Source organism: Acomys minous (assembly GCF_964271855.1).
Source record: "Acomys minous genome assembly, chromosome: 20".
Classification (NCBI taxonomy): Eukaryota; Metazoa; Chordata; class Mammalia; order Rodentia; family Muridae; genus Acomys; species Acomys minous.
In genome coordinates, this window is record NC_140502.1 from 8,017,067 (window position 1) to 8,037,830 (window position 20,764).

Sequence of the window (20,764 nt, forward strand, 5' to 3'; positions counted from 1 at the left end):
TTAAGCTTGTTAAACCCTATTCGTGGATATCCCTGGGAGGCCTGCTCTTTTCTGAAGGGAAAAGGAAGAGTGGATCTAAGAGAGGAGGGAAACAGGATGGGGGAAATTAAGAGTGATGGGAGAGGGGAGACTGCGATAGAGATTTATTAGGAAAACAAAACCTGTGTTCTGGACACTCGGAGCTACACTGGGGTACCCGAGCACTTGGGTGCTAGAATAAAGTCAATTAGCTACACGCTGTGCCTGAGTGGTGTGCCTGGTGCGCTCCCTTGTAACACACACCGATGACAAACAAGCTTTGGAAGGCATCGGGGGCGGGGGTAATCTCATTATCAATTTTCTCAAAAGTAAAATAAATATAATTAATATGATACAATATCACGGAATAAACAGGCTAGGCAGCTCTAAACACCACAATAAAAATACTTTACCATCGCTCCTCGGACTGCGCATGCCCACATGAACAACATTTCCCAGAGGCCTCTGGGCGGTGCCATTGGAGCTGCGATGCATTCTGGGAAGGAAGAATTGCAGTGGGTGGTGCATAGTATCAAGATACATTGCATTACAAGTATGAAATTCTCAAAGACTAAATGAGAATGTTTCAAAGACTGATGGGCTCGTTTACAGCCCCGCCTACTCCTGGGCTTCGGACAACATTTCCCAGAGGTCTCGGGGGCAGTGCGTAGCGCAGAGCGTGCATTCTGGGAGGCGCAATTTTGAAAGAGGGTCAAGCTGACCGGCATCGGGGTTCAAGTTAAACTGTGCCTCCGAGAATAAGAGGGAATAAGGGTCCCTGGAGTAAGAGAGGGACGTGGGCTCCGGGTGGGAAACTGTTTTCTCCGGAAATGAAATCCGGAACGGGCGCCTGTGTAAAGGAGAAGACCTTGAAAGATTTAAAAAAAAAAAAAAATCAAGCAAGATGTAACCCTGGAGAAATGGGATACATGAAACACTATCTCGAAAAAAAAAGAAAACAGACTGGAGCAGCCTGGAGGGCTACCTACCACTTCCCAGGACGAACCGTCTGTGCTATAAATATCTGGTACCTTCTCCCCTGTGGCTGTGGCTGTGCTTTATTGTGCGGTGTGAGCTTTCTCCGTGGGGACAGGAGGTCGGGCTGTGTGTGCAAGGGCCAGGAAGCAATGTTGATATTGAACCAAGGTATCAATATCAAATCACTGTGTTCTGTGTGTTCTGTAGCTGTTTGGCCCCCTTGTAGGGTCCAGCTTGACTCAAGGCCAGCCAACCTATGCTGAGGGTCCAGCTGTCTCTAAAAATATTCCACTACCCCTACCCCTGGAATGCACTTAGCCCTCCTAGCTAGCCTGCTAAATTCTGCTTTTACAAAAAAAAAAAAGATATAAAAAGCACTTGCGCCTGCTTTCAGGGGTCGGCAGCTTGAAAGACCTTGTCAGACATCAATGCGCATCGACTCAATAAAATTCCTGTATGTATTGCATCGACATCGGACTCCGTTTCTCTCTGGGGACTCCGGGTATAGACTAGAGGTCTCTCTGGAGGTCTCAGTCTTACATGTGAGCATCTTTATAGAGTAATGAGCAACTCTTTAAAGTGTTGGATGTGGGCTCTGACCTTGCTGTACCTCCTTAACTAGGAGTTATGTCTCTCTACCTTGTGAGCAGGTGTCGGAACGGGAAACCACTTGAGTCCGTGGCTTGTTAAGTGCGTACAGGTGAGCGTTCGTTCTGTTTTCTTTGACTTCCTTTTCCAACTCCCAGGGTACTTGCTTGTGACTCAGAGGGATGTGACAGCGCAGACACAGTCATGAGAAGAGAATTTTGGAGCCAGAAGAAACAAAAGCAGCAAGCGCTCTTAGCTTTTGAGCCATCTCTTCAGCCTCTTTCCTCCTCTTCTCAAACATCTTTTTTTTTTTCCCTTACTAAACAGTATAGATGTGTGGGGAAATTACAATGACAGCCTAGAAACCTCTTAAACATGCTGCCCCCACTTGTTTTTTGTTTTGTTTTGTTTTGTTTTTCTAGACAAGCAGGAGGCACTTGCTATAAGCCAATATTTTTAATGATGCTCTTTTACAGTTTTACAAATATTGATCAGACTTCTCCCCATTTTCTTCTTATTCTCATCCTTTCTGAACAAGTTCCCTCAGATACTTTCATGTGTTCTTTTGTTTTGTTTTGTGGGGACTTTGTTGGAAAGAGGGGCTCCCTGCATTTTACTAGGGTTGCCTGCCTGGGAAGAGGGGTTATTTACTTGAGCAAGGGCTGGGTAGCAGTGGGTAAGGAAAAATAACAGGAACTGAATGGTAATGATCCTGGCTTAATGTGTCTTTAAAGTCCATGAGCTGAGCCGGGCGTGGTGGCGCACGCCTTTAATCCCAGCACTCGGGAGACAGAGGCAGGCGGATCGCTGTGAGTTCGAGGCCAGCCTGGTCTACAAAGTGAGTCCAGGACAGCCAGGGCTAACACAGAGAAACCCTGTCTCCTAAAACCAAAAAAAAAAAAAAAAAAAAAGTCCATGAGCTGAGGATGTGGCTCTGAGGGTAAAAAGCACTTGCATGTACCACACATGTGCACATCACACACGCGCGCACACACACACACACACACACACAAAGCTCACCACTTCTGCCATTTTCTGTAGTGTTTAATCTCTCGTTGTCTGTCTGTTCCAGGACACCACATTGTCCTGTATTGCCACAGCTCTTAGATCGATCCCTCCTGACTGTGCGGACTTCGTTGTCAGTGGCCTCCACAGTTTCTGAGGTGAAGTATTTTGTTGGATGCTCCTCTGCAGGAATTTTTCTGCTGTTTCTCCTAATTCACAGGGCCTGTAGGGTTGGAGGTGGGAGGGACGACCTATGTGGCCATATTGGTCACAGCCCTATTTCCAGGCTTTCCTTGACTACACAGCAGGTTGAAGGCCAGCCAGGGATGCAGGAGACTCTCTCTTCAGAATAAAAGAATTACGGAATGTATTGTCTTACTGATCTCAACAACAGCAGCTAGCTTATGTTAACTTACAATTAATAGTTATACTACAGAGCGGTTTAACTATCCCTTTTTTGTTTGTTTTTATTTTTGTTTTTCAACACAGGTTTTCCCTGTGTAGCCCTGACTGTCCTAGAGCTCCCTCTGTAGACCAGGCTGGCCTCCAACTCACAGAGATCTGCTTGCCTCTACCTACCAAGTGCTGGGATTAAAAGGGTATGCCACCTCCACCTGACTTAACTATCCCTTTCTTTTTTTTTTTTTTTTTTTTAGATTGTTGTTTATTTTATTAGGTGCTCTACCTGTATGTACACCTGCAGGCCAGAAGAGGGCATGAGAGGGTATAGATAGTTGTGAGCCACCATGTGGTTACTGAGAATGAAACTCAGGACCTCAGGAAGAGAGCAAGACAGTAACCGCTGAGCTATCTCTCCAGCCCAACTATCCCATTTTTAAAAGGCTTTAGGAACAAACAAACAAAAAGGCTCAGGGACAACCTGTCTTGAATATAGTTGGATAGATTTCTATCTTAACATCTGTATGGGTTTTTTTCTTTTCTTTTTTTTTTTCCTTTTTTTAACATCTGTATGTTTAAAAAAAAAAACTGGAACATTTGGAGATTTGAATATTTCCGTTAGGAATGTTTAGTGTATGTTGCCTATTTTACCTCATCATTCTGAGACACGTCATGCATGTAAGTGTGTGACAGAATGCTTGCCTAGCCTACTATGTATGCATGAGGCCTTGATTTCATCCCCTACAAAATACATGAGGTGTAGCATAGAGCCAAGTTCTGCTTGAGCCCGCAGAGAGCCTGGGCACTCACTCTTCCCACACACACACAAAAAAAGTGGAGGTGGGACTGGTTGACACATAATGGTTTTGTCATCTGTAGCCTGCCTTTACCAATAAGGAAATGGGTTAGTAGCTCATGCCTCAGACACACCTCTGAAAGTCAAACGACAGTGTCTATTCTTAACTCCACTAAGGTATCAGCTCCCAAATTGTACTTGGACTTCTTAAAACTGCATTTACGTATTTATTTTATTTATGTGTATGGGCCTGACATGATGTGCTAATGGAGGTCAGAGGACTACTTTGGGGAATAAATTCCTCTACCACTTGGGCTCGGGGATATACGCCATCAGCTGCTGGGCTGATGCTTCCCACTTTGGAAATTATTGTCAATTTTTCCTCAGTTAATATCTTAGTGAATATAGTCTGTGCCCTTACATAAACAGACTTATTTACCAACAATAACATTTTATACTTAAAATTATCCTCGGGAAGCCAGGCCTGGTGGTGCACGCATTTAATCCCAGCACTCAGGAGGCAGAGGCAGGTGGATTGTTGTGAGTTCGAGGCCAGCCAGGTCTGCAAAATGAGTCCAGGTCAGCCAAGGGTACACAGAGAAATCCAGTCTCAAAAAGCAAAAAACAAAAAATTATTCTCTGGAAAATGCACACATCAGCACCTATTTGGATTAATGCCACTCACTGACCTGGGAACAATGTACTTTAGTTTCACAAGAAGGCTCCATCGCAATAATCAAGTAAGGGCAGATAATTATCTTACAAAATGTGACTCTTCTACTGTGCATGTTTTTAAAAAAAAAAAAAAAACCACAGCCAGGCATGGCAGCACACACCTTTAATCCCAGCACTCAGGAGACAGAGGCAGGCGGATCGCTGTGAATTCGAGGCCAGCCTGGTCTACAAAGTGAGTCCAGGACAGCTAACACATAAAGACCCTGTCTCGGAAAAAAAAAAAATCACAAGGGAAAATTATGCTATGCATATTATTACCTGTCTGTTTACATATTGAAGTGAGGCACAAACTCCTTGAATTAAAAGCATTTCCCTTGCCTGGCTTCCCTTCCCACGCCTTTAACCCCAGTACTCTGGAAGCAGAGGCAGTCAGTTCTCTGTGAGTTCAAGGCCAGCCTGATCTACATAGTGAATTCCAGGACAGCCAGGGAAGCATAGTGATTCTCTGTCTCATTAGGTATTAAAATAAAAAATACCTTTAAAGAAAATTAAATAAACCATGCAGACAAGCCAAGCTGGGATGTGAAGATACACTCCTGTAATTCTGGCAACCAGGAGGTTGAGGCAGGAGGATTGCCAGTACAAGGCCAGCAGGAACTGCATAGTGAGGCTGAAACCTTGTCTCAAAAGAATAAAAATTAAAATGGGCTGATCTTAGGGGTATACACTTTTATTCCCAACACTGGAAAGGCAGAGACAGATGGATCTTATGAGTTCAAGGCTAGCCTAGTCTACTTCATGAGTTCTAGGACGGACAAGGCTGCATACTGAGATCATCTCAAAAAAAAAAAAAAAGTAGTTTGTGGATTAGGGGTCAAAGATTTCCTCTATTAAAAGTTTTGCTGCCTTTGTATAGGGTACAGATTCAATTCCCAGTACCCATGTGTTTGTAACTCCTGTCCCAGCTCTCTTTTGACATCAGAGGGCGCTGCAGGTACACATATATACATGATGGCAAAACACCTATACAAAGTAAAATTTTTCATATATATATATAATCAGTACCGTACCACCCATCCCCGCCCCATGTATAAGCACCTATCTGTTGGGTTTCAAACCTGGGACAAATGGCTTGGACTTCATTTCCCAGAGGCAGCAGTCATCAACTGTTGCTGTGAGTTGCATGCTGGGACTGTCACACCCGGGTTTTCATGGATACCCGCTGGCCTTTCCTAGAAAATTTAGGAGGGAAACCAAAAAACTATTTTTGCATGATGTAACCTCTGGTTGCAGTGCTTACACACACACAGGGCAGCTTACACGTGCATGCAGACTTAGGGTACAGTCCCCAACCTTGGAGACAAATTTATCCGGCATCGGTTCTGTGCGCATGCGTGGTACGTGTGTTGCGCATGTGCAGAGCTGTCACCACGGCACATCTGACCCATAATTATGACTTGCATGTCAACAGAATATTGAAGCATTTGGAAATTTTTCAAGTCGTCCTTTATGGGCTTCCTTTCCCCTTCTTCCCTTTCTTACAAAAAGATGTGGCCAACAGAGAGAGCTCTGTCAGTAAACACTTGCGTGTTGTCACAGTGTGGGCGAGATAGGTAGCAATGATGTGGCAATCTTTCTGAATATGCACTCTGACGCACTCTGATTAGAAGAGAAAATAAATAAATAAATAAGGAATGTCACGGGTAGACTGACACCAGAATAACTCCTGAAAGGCTTTGATCCCTGGTCCAATCTATGCTCTCGTTTTATACTCCAAAACCACAAGGTGGGGCTGGCCAGCAAGTGAGATTTTACAGAAGCTTATGATGCAGCCAGGGAATGGCCCATTGTTTCAGCTGTATCTCCAGATCATTCTGTTCCTGGTAGCAAGGGAAGTCGTGCTTGGAAAATAGGCAATACACGTGGTGCTCTAAGTTAAATAACTAAATAAGTCAATATTAATAACTGGTTTTCTGGCTGGCGTGGTGAGGCAGGCCTTTAATCCCAGCACTCAGGGAGGCTGAGACAGGGGGATCTCTGTGAATACGAGGCCAGCCTGGTCTACAAAGCGAATCCAGGACTGCCAAGGCTACATAGAGAGGAGCCCTGTCTTGGGAAAAATAAAAGTGGTTTTCTACCTAATTCTACTTTAGGAGGACTCCTGGGATTCATAGCACAGCCAGTGTAGCCTGGTTGGTGAGCCCAGGTCCCAGTGAGAGACCCTGCTGCAAATATCAAGGTGACCTGGATGTGGTGCAGAGGCAGGTGCATCTCTGTAAACTGGGGGCCAATGTGGTTTACATTGCGAATTTCAGGCCAGCCAGGGCTATGTAGTAAGTCCCTGTCTCAAAAGAAAGGAAAAGGAAAATAATTAATAATAATCATGCATGAGAAATTGAGATCACTTAGAAATTCCATTTTAATCACATCTTTTATAAGTACTATATCCAACATACTAGCCACTCTTGACACAGATAAGAGAAAAGCACAGAATGGTTTCAATTTGCATTTCCTTGATGGCTAAGAGTGATGATCCCTTCAATGTTTATTGGCAATATGTAGTTTTTCTGTAAAGAGCTCTCTGTTCTGCTCCTTAGCTGGCTTTTTTTTTAATTGGCTTTTTCATTTCTTAGTATAGTCTAGATATGACTCTGTCAAATGGATAGCAGGTTAAAAAAAAATCTGTCCCCTCTTTTAGGGCTGGGCTGATTATTCTGTGAGAGGAGAGGTGCATCACCTTGTATGTACTCCAGATATAGTTTGCACGTCTTGGCTCAGTCTGCAGAGGCAGCTTTGCTGAGACCCAGAGAAAACACAGTCAAAGGAAAGTTGTTTCACTTGGACTGGTATTTCATTACCAGTTCTTCTGTCTCTTTTCTTTCACTTTGCACTGAATAAGCAGAGTTGGTTCCGACTCTGAAGTCGGAAGTGTGTCTCACTGGGCTGGGCCAACAATGTTAAGACTGAACTCTGGGAAACTCTCCAAGGTGTCCTGTCTCTGCCATGCCAGCTTCTAGAAGCCTTCAGCTCCTGTGTGGCTTCTGGCCTTTCTGCATCTTTCAGGCCAGCAAAGGCGAGTAGATGGTTTGTCTTCTCACACTCACTCTGGCGTTACCTCATCCAGTTTTCATGCTGTTTGTAATCACACGGAGTCCACCAGGATGGTTGTGTACGGTTTCTCCGTCTCTCTACTTGCAGCCTATTAAGTTAGTTCCTCTGTGGCCTTAGCTCCTTGCCATTTGTAGACCAGGCTGGTCTCAAACTCATGAAGATCCACCTGCCTCTGCCTCCCAAGTGCTGGGATTACAGGCGTGTGCCCGGCTCCCTTTTTTTTTTTTTAACACTTTTAAGTTTTAAATTTCATAATGGGAAAAATGCGAATCTGCACAAAAAGGGAGGGGCTAAGGAATTCATAATGAATGTCAGACATGGTCAGGTAGTACAACCCTGGCTCTGTAATCCAGGTGGATAGAGAAGGTAAAGTAGGAGACTTCACAAGTTCAAGGCCCGCTCTCTCTCAAGAACAACTCTCTCAAAACGTCGAAAATAAATAAATAAATTGGGGCTAGGGGGTGCTGAGGCTAGCTAGTCAAAACTCCCCATCACTACCATCCGTAATCACTCTTTTATTTCCTGTACCTTTCTAAGCATGCTGGTGTTTCTTGAATCGTAAATCCTGCCAATTAATCACAGAAACGAATGAAAGACTCTGCATCGGTGGTTCTCAGCCCGTGGGTCTCGGCCCTCTCGGCAAAGCCCTATCTCCAAAAATCTTTACATTACAATGCATAGCAACAGCAAAATTACAGTTACAAAATAGCAACAAAAATAATGTTATGATTGGGGGGAGTCACCACAACGTGAGGAAGTGTATTAAAAGGTCCCAGCATTGGGAAAGTTGAGAACCACTGTTCTAAATTGCAGTACATAAAAGGAATACAGGGCCGGCAAGGTGGCTCAGCTAGGAAAATAGCTTGCTGACAACCTGAATTTAATCCCCTGGGCCCACATGATGGAAGGAAGGAGCCAACTCCCACAACTGACCACCATTCACCCACGCACATATGCACACTCACATAAAATAACTGTTCAAAAAAAAAACTTTTAGCTGGGCATGGTGGCACATGCCTTTAATCCCAGCACTCGGGAGGCAGAGGCAGGTGGATCACTGTGAGTTCGAGGCCATCCTGGTCTACAAAGCAAGCTCAGGACAGCCAAGGCAACACAGAGAAACTCTGTCTCGAAAAACAAAAATTAAAAAAAAATAAAAATAAAAACAAAAAACTTTTTAGTAAATTAATACATTTTTTAAATTAACCCATGTCAGTTATAAATAACGTTAAGATGTGTAGAAAGCAGCTGAACCATACCAGTGAATTCTGTCTTACTTGGAAAACATACCTTTTAGCACAAAAGGTAGTGTCATTTGAGGGGCTGGATAGGTGGCTCAGTGGTTAAGAGCACTGGCTGCTCTTGCAAAGGAACATGGTTTAATTTCCAGTGCCCACATGGCAGGCTCACAGTTCTGGGAGATCTAACACTTTCTTCTGATCTCCCTGGGCACCTGGCATGCATGTGGTTCACCTACATAGCATGCAGACAAAGCACACACATAAAATAAGTAATTCTAAAAAAATCAAATTAAATAAAACTGCAATACATCATTTGATATCAACGTCAAGGGAGCAAACTGTTTAGAAAGAGCAGAGTTAGATAAGGAAATATTTGAATCCATGGCAGTTATAGGTCACATTAAAGTGAAAGCTTATGGTGAAAACAGCTGTACCAGGCCAGTGAATTCTGTCCTACTTGGAAAACATCGTGTTTATATGTCCGTGTACCTTATATAGCATAAGAGACATGCTTTTTTCCCCAGACCCTGAAGATGATCATTGGCCTGGCACCTTATAAACTAAAACTAGAAATCACATGACCTTGATCACTTATACAGGTTACAAGTAAGACATGGGGCTGGAGAGATGGCTCAGCAGTTAAGAGCACTGACTGCTCTTCCAGGCAACCACATGGTGGCCCACAGTCACCTATAATATAATCTGATGCCCTCTGCTGGCCTGCAGGTATACATGCAGGCAGAGCACTGTATACACAATAGTAAATAAATAAATGAAATCTTTAAAAAAAAAAAAAAGTAAGACACAAGTCGCAGGTGTCTAAGTAAGAAGGCAGTGATTTATAACGTTCCCATCAGCCTCCCAAATCAGACAGAACACACTCTTCAACCTCTCGCCGCCGGTGTTCTCTCAACTTAACGTCTTCCCAGAGTAATTCGCAAAGCTAGACTCCTGATACAGAGGCACATCCCAGGCTCTCTAACTGCCTGGTGTACCTTGGCATCTGTTTTTGCAATATTGCTCTGTCTGCCAGTGGTGCCTTGTGTGTGCTAGGCAACATACTGCTGACAATTAAAAGAAACCTCTGGTTATTATTAAGCCTGGGCACTGAAAGATGTTTTTAGTTAACACTGACTATATGGTAGAATTGGTAAGCCGGTGTTTTTAGCGTAAGAAAATGGAAACGGCAGGCTTGTTTTGTTTTGTTTTGTTTTGTTTTTAATAAATCCAAAAGGCTGAACAGATGGCTTAGTGATTAAACCAACCATTGGTGCTCTCTCTTTCTCTCTCTCAGAGGATCCAGGTTCAGTCCTCACGACCCCCACACAGCAGCTCACGGCTATCAGTAACTCCAGGGAATCTGGCTGCCTCTTCTGGCCATTGTGGGCACCATCATGCATGTATGTGGTGTACAGGCATACATCCAGGCAAATCACACACACAAAAAAATCAGTCTTAAGCCGGGCAGGCATGGTGGCACACGCCTTCAATCCCAGCACTGGGGAGGCAGAGGCAGGTGGACCACTGTGAGTTTGAGAACAGCCTGGTCTACAAAGTGAGTTCCAGGGCAGCCAGAATTGTTACAGGGAGAGACCCTGTCTTGGAAAAAAAATAAGACTGATAAGTCTAAAAAATAAATCCAGGGCCAGCCATCCTGAGGCACTCCTGTAATCCCAGTAGGTGGTAAGTGGAGATGGGAGGATCAGAAAGTCAAGGTCAAACAAAAAACAAAAAAAATCAGGCATGCCAGATCCACATAGAAAGACTCTATATCCATCTACCACCCACAAAAAAAAAAAAAAAAGGCCAGACATAGTTGCACACACCTTTAATTCCAGCACCAGAGAAACAAAGAATAGGCAGATCTCTGTGAGTTCAAGGTCAGGTTGATCTAAATATTGAGCTTTTCTACAAAGCCCTAGCTGTCCTGACACCTCAAACAAGACCAGGTTGGCCTTGTACTCAGGAGACCCGCCTGCATTTGCTTCCCCTGTGCCAGGATCAGAGACGTGCACCGCCGTGCCTGGCTACAACTTGGTTTTCACGTTAACAGTCCATGGCTGTATCTGTGGGGTCAACCAGAGCCAGTGTGAAGCTCGCTGTGCGCCTAACCTGTGCTGACCAAGCAGACTTCAGACACTGCAAACCAGGTGGCTTAGTTGGCACCCTTGAAGTTGAAGCAAAGAGAAGTGCCCATATGAGGCCAGAAAAAGCTACAGAGTAAAACCCTAGTGGGAGTAGAGAATAGATGTCAAAGTCCTATTCATCCCAGCACTCCAGAGGCAGAGGCAGGTGGATTGCTGTGAGTTCGAGGCCAGCCTGGTCTACAAAGCGAGTCCAGGAGAGCCAGGGCTACACAGAGAAACCCTATCCAGAAAAACCAAAAAGAAAAATAGGCAAGTTGGCTCTGCCATTAAGATCATGGACGCTCTTCGAGAGGACCTAACACCAACTTGGCAGATCACAACTCCAACTCCAGTTCCAGGGGATCTGACACCCTCACCTAAGCATACATGCAGGCAAAACACCAAAACATAAAAAATTTTAAAGGGCAAAATTAATTGCCCGGATGGTGGTGGCTCATGCCTTAAATCCCAGCACTCGGAGGCCAGAGGCAGGAGATCTCTTAGTTTCAGGAGAGCCTGTTTTACAAAGTGAGTTCCAGGACAGCCAGGACTACACAGAGAAACGGGGAAGTTGGGGGAGGGGGAAGGGCGGGCGCTGCTTCCTGTGAAGACACCAAACCTGGACTTCATTTCCCAGGCGCACCTAGGCGCAGCAATTGCTGTGCATGACATGCTGGGACATGCTTTTTTTTTTTTTTTTTTTTTTTTTAAAGCTCTTGTCCCCCACCATGCCTGCAGGCTTATACTGGGGGCGGACAGGGGGGAGGAGGGGAGCAATTTATAGTTTATTTGCATGGTATGCGCACAGGCAGGTTACAGCAAGCAGCGAACATAGAAAGAGGTGGGATTGCTTACTTAATGGTGTGCGCGCTCAGTCTGCACCAGCTAGCCTCTCGAACCGCGGTAACTGTGAGTTTGCATCAATGACATTTGTGGGAGTAGCCGTGCTTCAGCATCTATGCCTGTGAAGCAGCTGACCACGGGTCACGTGAATGCTCTAGGGGTCCTTGGGAAGAGTCTGCCACCGTAGATTTCTGCACTGGTATGGTGCAGAAACACTTGTAATACTTGTAATACATGCAGCCCAGCCTCCACCACTTTGCTCTTTCTGGAATAAGGACTCCCACACCAACGAGAGCAGAAGAAAGATGTTACCCGTGAACCAAAGCCTGGTCAAGCTGGTCCACCTGGACGAGTGCCTGAAAGGACCTCGTCTCGGGTTCATTTTGCATTCTTATCTTTTTTTTTTAATTTATTATAATTTATTCCGATCACATCCCGATTGTTATCCCCTCCCTCGTATCTTCCCATTCCTGCCCTCCCTCCCTCCCTCTTCCGCCCTATTCCCCTCCCCTAGACCTCTGACAGAAGGGGACCTCCTCCCCCACCATTTGACCACCGCCTATCAGTTGCATTCTTACCTTAGTCGAAGAATTGATTAAAGTTACCCTGATACAAGGGCTGCCCTCCAAACTAATTGCCGTGACAAGATCAGAGAGGCTGAGTGGGAACTGCATGGATGCTGAACCGGGAAGGGCATCAGAGGGCAGAGTGGGGGCCCAGCTGTTGTTTCCGTTCTGAGGTCATTGTGAGATGCTCAGTTCCAGAGACTGGTCTAGATCGGCTCTCACGGGTCCACAGCGGCCTTGGTGTGGGTGTGGCACATACGGCAACTTGAAGCACTTGTTCTGTGGTGTCAGCCAAGGCCTTCAAAAAACTGCTGCAGGCAAGGTGTGTCCATACTCTCGAAGGTCCCCCCTGAGTCCTTTGGGAGCGATGGGGGTGGGGAGGCAGACCGGATCTCAAAAGGAGAGCAACTACGCTTATGTGTATACAACAAACCCTCAACTGTAAGTCCAAGCGGTAGAATTTCTGGTCCAGGGAGGTCTGTTCCTTGGCAGTTTGGCCAGTGTCGTTGTAAAACATCCTATTCATCCTTTTTCCTTGGCCTAAATATTAAAGAGGGTACAATATCTCTGCAAGTCTCAGTTAACTCTCTCTGAGGGTAGGAAAAGCTTCTTTCTACGCAGCCTTGAAAAAAAAAACTACACACAAGAGCCAGCAAGTAATCAGTCCCCTCTGCTGGGAGGAATGTCAATGAAGAGTCCACTTCCAGATGTTTAAAGGGGTAGGACCTTCGTATTTGTGTCAGTGTGTGGGCCCTGCGTTTCCTGCCTGAGTTTATTCCAAGCAATCTGCAGACAGGCTTTGCCAGCCTGCTGGGTCAGTGCTGGCAACCTCAGGACCACCAAAAAAAATCTCATGGGACAGTGTTTCAGACGGGTTGTTTCATGAGCTGGGAGCTGGCTTCTCTAGAGTTTTTTTTTTTTCCCCTATCTGTGGTAACCAGGCAGCCCTCCTGCTTTCAGTAGCTCCTTCCTTGGTTCTTTCTTCTGGCTCCTACCAGGGGAGCTCTTGAAACACCGAGTATAAATATGCCTTCTGGTGGGGGTAATGGAGAGGAACATGTAGACTGTGTCTACATGGCTGGCTGGTCTGCTAATTGTTTTTCCTCACTCACTATGCTACAGTGACTCTTTGTGTGAGCTTGGTAGTTTGGGGGGGGGGGGCAGATAGCTTGTAGGAGTTGGTCTCTGTTTTTAACTGCTTTGTCCCTAAATAAGCAGTTCCCCTTTCTCTGTACATTGTTGCCTTGAGTCTCTTGATATGAGAGGCTATCTGCTTTCACCCATAAAAGATTCCATATCTGAGATAGGGAGCAGCTCATCCTTTAAGTCTGGCTGCGAGGAGAAAAATCTTTTATACTTTCTCTGAAGTCATGGGACTCACCGGGCGTATTGGTGCGCGCCTGTAATCCCAGCACTCGGGAGGCAGAGGCAGGTGGATCGCTGGGAGTTCGAGGCCAGCCTGGTCTACAAAGTGAGTCCAGGACAGCCAAGGATACATAAAAAAAAACCCTGTCTCAAAAAAAAATCATGGGACACTCCCTCCTCTTCAGGCAAGTGTGTGGCTGAGTTTGGAGCCTGTTAACATAGCTGTCATCTTCTTGAATTAGGAGAGAGCCCTGTCATTTTCCTCAGTGGCACACTGGAAAGTGTTCATCCCAGGAACCCAGCTGAGCAAAATCTAGGGAGCTTTCCCATGTAGTTGAGTCTGGTAGAGCTGACTGGCCTGCCAAGGTCAGTGGACATTGGGTCTAGGTGATGCCACTGGAGAAGTAGACCCACATGTGGTCTTTGGACTGCCTTGGAGCCATGTGGTTCTGGCAGTTGAACTTGGTAGGAGGGTGGCATCACAGGCAAAAATGTCATACTTGGGGAAAGCTAACAGGGATGCTTCCTTGGTGTCTTCAAGCTTAAAAATCTTTGCAGCCAATATGATCTGGGGCTGGGAAGGCCGCAGTTTCTGGTAGCAAAGCCATCTTAGAGGATTTCATGCTAAGAAACACCAGAATCATATATAGGAAGTGTTCCGAATGGCCAAGTGGTCTCATACAGACCTCTTGGACGCTGTTAATCAAAGTCAAGTCTAGATTCCTTCAGGTGAGCCAGGCATGATGGCGCATGCCTTTAATCCCAGCACTCGGGAGACAGAGGCAAGTGGATGGCTGTGAGTTCGAGGCCAGCCTGGTCTACAAAGCAAGTCCAGGACAGCCAAAGATATACAGAGAAACCCTGTCTCGGAAAAAAAAAAATAGATTCCTTCCAGTGGCCAGCCCACATCAAAGGAGGGCCAGTCAGTTCCTCAGATAGTCTTTAATTTAAGGGACTTCATCTTTATTCCATAGGCAGCAAAGCAGCAAAACCTCTTTGAATGTTGTTGAGTGTGGCTTGTAGGACTATGTGGGTCTCACCTTGGCACTGCGGAGACCCCATGACTAGAAGAGTTCTCTAGCCAAGAGGTAGAGGAGGTTGTATGTGCCTAGCCCTGTATGGTGCATGGGGCGGGGGATGATGAAGACCAGCTTCTCCCTCAAGCAGCTGCCTGCCTGGCCATCCCCATCACAGCAGCTCAAGAGGTCTTCGAAGGGGAGATAAACCGATTTCTGTTTTGATCCCAAGTGTGGGATGGGCCGGGCATGGTGGTGCACACCTTTAATCCCAGCACTTGGGAGGCAGAGGCAGGCGGGTCTCTGTTAGTTCGAGGCCAGCCTGGTCTACAAAGTGAGTCCAGGACAGCCAAGGCTAACACAGAGAGACCCTGTCTCAAAAGAGAGAGAGAGAGAGAGAGAGAGAGAGAGAGCAGGATGTTTTTCCACTTAGAAGTCGAACTACTTCGTGGGGGAGCTTGGTGAAAAACATCCTTGAACAGACTGAGAGGAGATATATTTATCCAAAACATGAGGGGGGAGGCTTTTTGCTTGAGACTTGGTTTTTGGTTGTCCATCCCTGCACTTCCAGAGGCTCCTAAAGAGAACTACTCCAGGGAAAGTTTCAAGGCTTTGGACTCCAACTGAGGCTTGAGGTTCCAGCAGCAACTTTCGGTGGGATTGCTGGTCTGCTAACATCCTGCTGACTAGGCCAGGAGAATCATTCCTCGGAACTGACACCCTTAAGGTTTCATTACAGTGGTCTTTAATATCCTTTCCAGATTGTTTGGGTTAGCCAGGTTGTTAGGGAGGTGGGCTCATTTAGTAAGTTCACAATAAAACATAATTGATAATAAAATCGAGACTACAGGTCTTACCTTGGGGCCACATGCATATCCCCATTCTTGGTACCCCACCCCCCCATTCCCTACCTAATGGAAGGAGAGTACCCATTCAAGTGTAGTGACCTCAGCTGTACTGCAGCTCTCATAGCCACAGGGCCATGGGACCGTGCAAACATCCACACATTCCAAAGTTCTCCATTCCCATTTTAAATTCCTAGTCTTATTTCTCCAGAGACCAATCTACCTTTCCTTTGGAGACCAGGCTTTGGATGCAATCTCCTCCTACAGGGTGGCCAAGCCCGTGCAGGCTCTTCCTGCCCATCTCCCCCAGCGATCCTCACCTGGAAGGCTAGCCTTGACTCTTCCGTCTTCCACTCCAGCCCAGGCTCTCACAGTCCCCTAGGCCCCCAGAGGAGGGCCCAAGTGTCCCACTGTGGCCGTCGGTCATGCTTCCCAGTTCCAGAGACCCGATAAAGATCTCACTGGGGCCTTCAGGAATGGAGTGGGACTCTTTGTGGAATAAACATCCCAAAACCAAAGAGAGGGGGCGAGAGGAGATGTCGCTGGCAGACCAAAGCCAGGACAGCTCCTGCAAGGCTTTGACCCCAGGTCCAGTTTGCATTCTTTTTTTTTTATACTCTAAAGCCACAAGGTGGGGCTAGCCAGCAAGGGAGATGTAGCCGCTTACGAGGCAGTGCGCGGGTTGCTAAAAAAAAAAAAAAAAAAAAAAGATGACCTGTTGTTTCAGCTATTTCTCCTCTAGGTCATTCTCTTCCAGGTAGCAAAGGAAGTAGTCATGGGTGACAGATAGGCGGTTAAAGCAGTGCTTAGAGTAAATCACTAAATAGGTAGATAAATCAGTGTCTAGTAGTTTTTGTTTTCTACCTTATTCTACTGCAGTTGCTTTGTTTGATTTTTGGTTTTTCGAGACAGAGTCTCTCTGTGTTAGCCTTGGCTGTCCTAGACTTGCTTTGTAGACCAGGCTGGCCTCGAACTCACAGCAATCCGCCTACCTCTGCGCCACCACGCCCCGGCTCTACTGCAGTTGCACGCTACTCTGGAGGCCCCCAGTGCCCACACATACAGCTGCACCACTCTCAAGCTGGCAGGGCTCCTGGTGACTGAACCCATGATTGGTGGGGCATCTGTTTAGAGACACCAGGTACATTGTCTTTTAAATGGCACAGGTATTGTGACCTGTACTTGACAAAGCCTTCCTCTTCTATTACCATTCAACCCTGTAACCATCGACCTCAGAGCACTGCTAACCTGCCAGGACATGGGAATAATAATCCTGTCATTTAATGCCCTGGGGTGTTGATCCCTGAGTGGTATAGTATGTATTTCACATGGACAATTGTTTCATCATAGTACAAAACAGAAAGGGAGTGAGGAGTGACCAGGCTGTATCTCTGGTGAGGTTATCAAACGTACTCTCCAGGAAGGCTACATAAATGACGAGAGAAAGACTCAAATGTGCCTTTCCATCCCGTTGTCTCAAGATTTTCCTAACAGTCCTTTCTGACGTGAGAGCAGTAGAGGAAACAACTGCCTATTTCAGTGTCATCTCCCATATGTACACACTATTTTTGTGGGGAGGGGGAGGTTGACACAGGGTTTCTCTGCATAGTCCTGGCTGTCCTGGACTCATTTTGTGGACCAGGTTGGCCTTGAACTTCACAACGATCTGCCTGCCTCTGCCTCCCGAGTGCCTGGGATTAAAAGATGCGCGCCACCACTCCCAGCTCGTGTATACACTATTTTTCTGATGGTTTTTATCCCCTGCCTCTGGACAGCTGTGTGTTCAAGATTTGGTTGGCTTTTCCTATTGTCGTTGTTGGGGGCTTTTGTTTGTGTTGTTTGTTTTCTGTGTGTTTCGTGGTGCTCATGTGATGGTCAAAGGACAACTTGGTACAGCTGGCTCTTTGGGCATAAGAGACCCACAGATTGAACTCTAGTGGTCATCTTTGCCTCTTCCCCTCCCCCCCCTTTTTTGGTTTTTCGAGACAGGGTTTCTTTGTGTAGCCTTGGCTGTCCTGGACTCGCTTTGTAGACCAGGCTGGCCTCGAACTCACAGAGATCCGCCTGCCTCTGCCTCCCGAGTGCTGGGATTAAAAGCATGTGCCACCACCACCCGGCTCAGCTCTTTATTAAACCAATCAGAGGGTGTTGGAGTATTTACAAAATATGATGCAGCCATAGGAATAACGATATAAAGGGTCTATACTCAGCTCTCTGAGGGTACAGAAACCAACATTTGAATAACAAAAAGACAACCTCTACACGGTGCACAGAAAGATCACCCCAACACATTGCTACTGGTTTTAATTGTTATTTGCTTTTTCCTGTAGCTGTCACCTCTCAGACTTTGTTTATGGTGGAAGAAATCACAAGATGACAGATAAAGCCTTGAGTTCTGGAACCGTGGCCCGTACAGGTGTGTATTACCTTCCTTTTTATACTGCATTGGTCTGTCATGGGATGTTGCTGTGAGTAACCCAGAGACTTCGAGCTAAGCAAGCCCTATCTTCCCAATTCTCCCTCTGCCAGTGAATGATATTCCCACATAAGCTCTTTATTCAATCACTAAATTATTGAGAGGCTCAGTTGGGTTGGGTTATTTTTTTTTAATCCAGAGTAATATTTATAACAATGGAGGAACAAAATCCCTTGTACAAAGTACTGTCATATCCATAGCATGACAAATTGTACACTCAGGTCCCATTAGACCATAAGAGAAAGCATCCTTCATCTCCACTGGTCTGGTCTTATGTTCTGGGCAGGTAAGAAGGAATACGTCCAGTCTTCATATATGCTGGCATACAAGCTTTATGAGGCTTCTACAAAAATGATTTTATTGAATAGGGCTATAACCATGTGCTTACCATGGAAACCAGGAGATGCATACAGTTGGTGGGTGGGCCTGCCAGATCTCCAGATGGTAGGTACTTAGTCATTTGGTACCAGTGCCCTCCGCATCAGGAGCAGGAGAAAGGCAGAAGTGACAGTTGTCTCAGTGAGCCAGGCATATGACCCCAATAGACTTAAGTCTCATCAGTCTGACTATTTGATAAGATTTTTCTGGCCAGGCAGTGGTGGCGCACGCTTTTAATCCCAGCACTCAGGAGGCAGAGGCAGGTGGATTGATGTGAGTTGAGGCCAGCTTGCTCTACAAAGTGAGTCTAGGATAACCAAGGCTACACAGAGAAACCTTCTGTCTCAAAAAAACAAAAAAACAAAAACAAAAACAAAAGTTTTTCTGATGCTTCTGTCATTACAAATGGGGATGACTCAGCTAGTTGAGCATTCAGAACACTCAGATATGCAGAGCCTAAAATAAAACATCTTGAGGCAGGTTCCTGGTGGGCACACTTGTAATCCCAGCATTCTGGTAGCCAGAGGCAGGTGGATCTCTGTGAGTTTGAGGCCAGCCTGGTCTACAAAGCAAGTGCAAGACAGTCAAGGCTACACAGAGAATCTCTACCTCAAAAAAATCTTGAGGTTATTACATAGCAAGTTCCAGGACAGCCAAGACTACACACACACACACACACACACACACACACACACACATGCACGCACGCACGCACACATACACACACATGCAAAATTCTGCAAAGTCAGACATAGTGGTGCACAACTTTAATCCCAGCACTCAGAAGGCAGAGGCAGGCAGATCGCTGTAAGTTCAAGACCAGCCTGGTCTACAAAGTGAGTCTAGGACAGCCAAGGCTACACAGAGAAACCCTATCTCAAAAAACAGAAGAAGAAGAAGAAGAAGAGGAGGAGGAGGAGGAGGAGGAGGAGGAGGAGGAGGAGGAAGAAATAGAAATATGTGAAAGCTGGCCGTAATGGAATATTCTTCCAACTCTTGAAATGTAAGAGACAGTGGCAGATATCAAAAGTTCAAGGCCAGCCTGGGCAACTTGAGACAAAAATAAATAAATAAATAAAATGCTGTAAATCTCTTTTCCTTTACAGCATCTATACTACTATCCTCTTATTTACCTGTTGCTTTGTGGTCAGCTACCTAACCTCCCTGCCCCTGCCCCTTAGCCTCCCAGCTTTTGGGAACTGGTACTCCACTGCTACTTTTTTTTTTTTTAGTCACGTCTTCCTGGCTGGCCTAGAACTCACTATGTAGCCCGTGCTAGCCTCAAGCATGCGGCACCCTCTTTGTCTCTCTCTGCCTTCTAAGTGTTTCAATTGCAAGGGACATCCCTATATCCTGGCTCTATTCTCTGCTCCAGCAATCAAGGGTATTGGGCTGTTGTTTTTTGTCTTTGTTTTATTCTTTGAGAGTTTTAGACGTGTATACAGTGAAATATGATTATACCCCCACACACACTTCTCCCCTTCACCTCCCCTAGGATTCACCCCAACGTGTAGATGTCATCCTCCCAAGTTCACATCTCCTTCTTTTCACACTAAGTCCAGCTACTGATGCCCGTATTTGCAGGGGTGTGGGGCAGTCCTGTGGAGCATGAGTATGTTACTACCCAACAGTTGTTAAATTGCCTTCTAAATATTTAGAGTTGCTTATGCCCACAAACCTGGATCAAAGAAGCTTTTCATTTGTTTGTTTATTGGTTTTTCAAGACAGAGTTTCTTTGTGCAGTCTTGGCTGTCCTGTAACTTGCTCTGTAGATCAGGTTTGTCTTGAACTCCCAGAGATCCACATGCCTCTGCCTCCTGAGTGCTGAGATTAAAGGCGTGGGCCACCACTGGCCAGGATGGTGAGCTTTTTTACATGCCGTATTAATAAGAACACGGAATATTTGTTTTTCTTTGCCTGGCTTATTTCATTTAACATGGTGTCTCGTCCTGAGAGACAGATCAAACCAGGGTCCACCTGAGAAAGGGAGTGCAGATTGAAAAGAACAGAGACACACGGGGATATGAAAGCCAAGATGAGCGGTTCTGATCAAGGCTCCACTTTATTGCAAGAGAGTGCACCTTATATATTAAAAACACAGCAGGTTTCTTCACAAGCTGCCTCCTCTGGTCCCTTAGGCAGGCAGAAAAGAGGGTGTTCCCCAGAAAAGCTCTCCTCCGAGTTCCTTTATCTCTTTCAGTGGTAGGTAATCTAAGCATCCAGGTACTGCAAAGCTTCCCCATCAAAGATCAGCATCTTAAGCAACACTGTGGATCATCCCAGCAGGGGTCGACAGCTCAGCTAAGCCACAGCACAGAACTATGGCCTCTGACAACAT

At 45.9% G+C, this 20,764-nt stretch overlaps 1 long non-coding RNA gene across 1 annotated transcript; it reads left to right on the forward strand.

The window, feature by feature from the left end:
* Positions 1-455: 455 nt before the first annotated feature.
* LOC311590712 lies at positions 456-19,254 on the forward strand. The gene is made up of 5 exons (XR_014776967.1): positions 456-1,045; positions 1,619-1,696; positions 2,657-2,747; positions 17,903-18,689; positions 19,224-19,254. It is a non-coding gene; the product is annotated as an uncharacterized lncRNA (long non-coding RNA).
* The last annotated feature ends 1,510 nt before the right edge of the window (positions 19,255-20,764 follow it).